Consider the following 5,598-nt stretch of genomic DNA (forward strand, 5'->3'; position numbering starts at 1 on the left):
ATGATTAATCCTGGATACAGGTACTTACAGTATGAGGAATGCATGTATTTTTTCTCTTGATATGCAGAAATGGTGCTTGGCTTTGCAATGGACATGATAAAAGATTAGTATGTTTGCTGATTTCTCTTTCGATATGCTCTTAATATTTACATGGTATGAAAATTGTATGACCTCTGTTCTGAGGTGACATACTTTCAATTCACCAAATCTCTCAATATTTATGTTCTCAAAAATGTTCTCTTTTCAAATGCAAATGTTAAGAACCAAATCACTTGGACACTGCAGGCAGACTAAAGCTTACTACATTTTATTTTTGTAATACATTACAAATACTGTACACACAATTACACATTACATTACACATGCAAACACACACACATGTACACAAACACACACACATGCACATGTCTGCGGTGCCCAAATAAGTGAGAAAGGACGGATACACGGTAATAAATGATAAATAAAGCAGATTGTGTAAAGTAACGGTGACCTGGAGCTCTCTCTCTCTCTGTGAGGTGATCGTCTCTGTGGGTTGAGTCACTCAGGCAGCTGCTCTCATCACTGACAGCATTATTACATCATGACACAGGGATTTATCTGAGGGGGGGTTAAGCTTAGATAGCAGTGTGTAAAGAGGCCGTGTGTGTGTGTGTGTGTGTGTGTGTGTGTGTGTGTGTGTGTGTGTGTGTGTGTGTGTGTGTGTGTGTGTGTGTGTGTGTGTGTGTGTGTTTTAGGGACTTAATGACTTGAGGGGATGAACAGGGTGGAGTGATCACACACACACACACACACACACATACAGAACTGATTATTCAGCTACTGTAACTAAATGAGGCGTCCTCCTGACTAACACACCTTTGTTTAGAGTCTGACTAAAGGACAGAAATAGCTTAGAGGTCATTGTTGTCACACACACACACACACACACACACACACACACACACACCGGCAGCTGCTAGGCAGATTAGGAGCGTAGACTAATCAATACCAGCCCCTCGCGTCCCTGATCAGGTTAATCCTCAGATGCAGATTGGCAGAATGGATAACTCCCCTGATTAGATCATAGAACCATTAGCTTTGGTTGGACTGAAGGCTCAATCATTCACTGACTGACTGACTGACAGACAGACAGACAGACAGACAGACAGACAGACAGACAGACAGACAGACAGACAGACAGACAGAACGACAGACAGATAGATAGATAGATAGATAGATAGATAGATAGATAGATAGATAGATAGATAGATAGATAGATAGATAGATAGATAGATAGATAGATAGATGTAGATGTAGGCTACTGTATTCAGCGCCAACTGCCTACATGATGCAATGTTTCAAATGTTTCTGTAAATGCAGCCCATTCCCATTCCCAGAGAGGACGTGCGTCAGGAGCTTGCTGGTGTTACTTCTACTAGTCATGTTCTGCAATGAACCAAAGCTCACAGTGTCTGAAGACTTGAGAGGAACTTACACTATGTAGGAAATCTCTTTGGCATGTTGACAAAATGTCAACCGCCTGTACGTGCATGACGAGTGCGACGTGCTGTACACGCTGTACGTGTGTGCGTGCGTGCGTGGGTGGGTGTGTCAGAGAGAGAGAGAGAGAGAGAGAGAGGGAGAGAGAGAGAGAGAGAGAGAGAGAGAGGGAGAGAGAGAGAGAGAGAATGTGTTTACCCGCACGTAGGTGGAGCTCGTGCGGGGGAGGGAGAGAGTTCTAGTGTTTATGTGTGTTATGTAATTATGTAACTCGAAGTGTCCTTCGAGTTTAAATAAAGGTTATTGATTGATTGATTGATTGATTGATTGATTGATTGATTGATTGATTGATTGATTGATTGATAATCCATCGCTCGCGCTTCTCCCACATATCAACACAAAGCCTCGCGCCTGCAGATCCGACAGGGTAACAGTAACCTAACAGTAACCTAATAACAGGTTACAGGGTAACAGGGTAACAGTAACCTAATAACAGGTTACAGGGTAACAGGGTAACAGTAACCTAATAAACTGATCATCACGAGCGAGCACAGTTCATTTGCATGTGAAAAGCACCAGTGAGGACAGGGCATGCTTACTGTTGGGACCTGTAGTCAGTGGACATGTATCAGCTGCTACTCTGTCCTAAATAGACGGGTTACTGTATGAGAAAGGTGTGGATATGCGACACTACTGTGCCTAAATGGTCCATTGTAGGGTCCCACTCTCCAACTCCAGACTACAATGTAAACAAGTCAGAATTGTGGGGCGTGTGTCTTGGAAAACACGGTTCGACCAATGAGCTCCGACCTCCTTAACACATGGTTAGCTTGTTTACTACCAGCCCTGAAAACCCTGCACACTATAGAAGGACACTTAGAAAACACGGATGTGGAGCAGAATCCATCAGATCAGAACTCGAGGTAGTCGGGGGTGTTTGGGATGAAAAACAACTTCACCTCCGGATGGTGTCTCTATTATACAGGCTTATATTATATTATTATTATTATTATTATTATACAGGCTTCTCTTCACACCGCGCAGACTCTGTTCATATGAGAGGGTGAGGTTGTATTTGGATGCATATTTCTGCACAGGAAAAGTCCGTTCCACGTATGATCCGTTCCGGGTTTGTGTGTAAGACACCAGTAGAACCCTTTCAGCTGGAGAGAGAACAGAAGAGAGCGTTTTCAAGTTCCAGTACTAGAACCCTTTCAGCTGGAGAGAGAACAGAAGAGAGCGTTTAGAACCCTTTCAGCTGTAGAGAACAGAAGAGAGATCAGAAGAGAGCGTTTCAAGTTCCAGTACTAGAACCCTTTCAGCTGGAGAGAACAGAAGAGAGCGTTTAGAACCCTTTCAGCTGTAGAGAACAGAAGAGAGCGTTTAGAACCCTTTCAGCTGGAGAGAACAGAAGAGAGAACAGAAGAGAGCGTTTAGAACCCTTTCAGCTGTAGAGAACAGAAGAGAGAACAGAAGAGAGAACAGAAGAGAGAACAGAAGAGACGTGTTCAGGTTCCAGCCGGTCAGAGCTCGAGGAAGGGGGTGTGTGGAGGTAAGCGCGCTGGAACCCATTGAAACTTTGGCTTGTTTTTCTCATAGAAAAGTGGGTTAAACCAGATTATTTCCTGCTTTGTTTCTCAGTGTGCTCTGATAACAACTACTAGAGAAGACACGCGTAAGATTAGATAGATTCTGGATTTGAGACTTTAGGTTTTATTCGTGCATTATGGGGCTAATGTTCCTCTAACATGTTGCTCAACTGTCTCATATATAAGATATGTATATATACTATGTATGTATGTCTTATATATATAAGAGTCAACGTGCAGCAGGACTGATCCTGTTTCCCAGTTTGCTGCTCAGTCATTTTCATTGAAGAACATGTATTTTTCAGAAGGCTACGCGTGATTGCAGAATACACTGGGAAAAGTAACTGTAGGCTAGTTGATGATTTTCATAGTAAAATATGCATATATGTGTATAGATATATGTATAGCTTATATATTGTTATCTTATATAGTGTTATCTTTCTGTACGCTTGTTGAAGAGCCCAGGCTACCCACTGCACTAGTAGTACAAATACTGTAACAAGACTCAGGTATCTATGTGCAATAATAGTTAAGATAATTGTATAAATTGTGTAAGCAATGAATGCCGTTGATCTAGACTGATACACTTGAATAGACAAAGACCTGCATAACTATAACCATGGCAGTTAGCGTGACTGCTCTGTGATTAAACGTTATGGTCGTATTAGCCTCTTCAGAATAGTTGTTTTGGTGAGAGACACACAATGGACGGCATGCTGCGGGAGGAGTGTGTGTGTGTGTGTGTGTGTGTGTGTGTGTGTGGGTGTGTGAGTGTGTGTGTGTGTGTGTGTGTGTGTGTGTGTGTGTGTGTGTGTGTGTGTGTGTGGGAGTGTGGGAGTGTGGGAGTGTGTGTGTGTGTGTGTGTGTGTGTGTGTGTGTGTGTGTGTGTGTGTGAGCGTGTGTGAGTGTGTGTGTGTGTGTGTGTGTGTGTGTGTGTGTGTGTGTGTGTGTGAGCGTGTGTGAGTGTGAGAGTGTGGGTATGCGAGGCGATACCGTCCTCCGCCACTAGGGCGGACACTCCCTCCTCTCTGCATGTGACACGGTGGGCGTGCGAGAAAACAGCCTTCTGATAAGAGGAGCAGAAAAGGGGCTTTTAAATCGAATTAATTACTATTATGATTATTTTTATTTAATATTATTAATAATAATAACAACCATAACTATTATTATTATTATTGTTATTATTATTATTATGCCATATTGACACCTGAAATGAAAGAGCCCTGTCTCAGCCCCTGTGCTCAGGCAAATACCAGCCTCCCCTGTTGCACAAATAATCTTGTTTTTATGCTGATCAGGACTAGTTATAGGCCTAATATTGTCTTATTTAGGCTATTTACATTGCAGAATGTTTTCAGGTACATCGCTAACTAAGTTCACATTCAAATGAATGGACTTCCTGTCATTTTGGCCTCCAACATAAACTGTGTTTGCTTATTTTTATGATTAAATAAAACTTTTCTGTATGTTTTTTTGTATGTCCCTATTGATATATTTAGAGGCTTATCGCCACCATCCAACTGTATAAATACTCAAAAGTCACTCGTCCTGTAAAGAAAATATTGATAGTCGTCTAGCTGAGCTGCTGTCGCAACCACAACGATGCATAGTGGTTACGTTTGACCTAAATAGGGTCTGGAACCTTCTTCCAGGAGCTTCCTCCACATGGACAGTGTTCTGCATAGCAGTCTTTTACTAGTGTGTCCAACCAATCACAGACAGACTGTACAGGACGCTGTGCTACTGGTGTTCAACCAATCACAGACCAGACTGTACAGGACGCTGTGCTACTGGTGTTCAACCAATCACAGACAGACTGTACAGGACGCTGTGCTACTGGTGTCCAACCAATCACAGACCAGACTGTACAGGACGCTGTACTACTGGTGTTCAACCAATCACAGACCAGACTGTACAGGACGCTGTGCTACTGGTGTCCAACCAATCACAGACAGACTGTACAGGACGCTGTACTACTGGTGTTCAACCAATCACAGACCAGACTGTACAGGACGCTGTACTACTGGTGTCCAACCAATCACAGACCAGACTGTACAGGACGCTGTGCTACTGGTGTTCAACCAATCACAGACCAGACTGTACAGGACGCTGTACTACTGGTGTCCAACCAATCACAGACAGACTGTACAGGACGCTGTACTACTGGTGTCCAACCAATCACAGACCAGACTGTACAGGACGCTGTGGCACGTAACACATGCAGATACAGCAGCACAGCGGCCAAGTATTTCACAATCTGAGGAAACGTGGGATCAAATTCCCTCTGGGTCAGTGAGTCATACCTTACTGGCAGTCTGGAGGGGTCGGGGAGGGAGGGAGGGAGGGAGGGGTCGGGGAGGGAGGGAGGGAGGGGGCAGGGCGAGGAGGGAGGGAGGGGGGCGAGGCGGGAGGGAGGGAGGCCTTAACCACACTTTGATTTATTGTTCTTTAATAATCTGGCTGCTTACCTCTTTATGTTACTTTCTCTCTTTTTTCCTCTTTCCCTCTCTTTCTCTATCTGCTTCTGTCC

The 5,598-nt window shown here is 43.8% G+C and overlaps 1 pseudogene across 1 annotated transcript in view; it reads left to right on the top strand.

Moving 5' to 3' along the window:
• The first annotated feature begins 2,715 nt into the window (after positions 1–2,715).
• LOC311328397 (zinc finger protein 395-like) overlaps positions 2,716–5,598 on the top strand; it is a 4,806-nt pseudogene continuing 1,923 nt past the window's right edge. Inside the window, exon 1 of the transcript XR_014631343.1 lies at positions 2,716–3,031. The product of XR_014631343.1 is annotated as a zinc finger protein 395-like (transcript). The remainder of the gene's footprint in view (positions 3,032–5,598) is intronic.

The sequence above is a fragment of the Borostomias antarcticus genome (genome assembly GCF_949987555.1).
Source record: "Borostomias antarcticus genome assembly, contig: scaffold_164, whole genome shotgun sequence".
NCBI classification, from domain to species: domain Eukaryota; kingdom Metazoa; phylum Chordata; class Actinopteri; order Stomiiformes; family Stomiidae; genus Borostomias; species Borostomias antarcticus.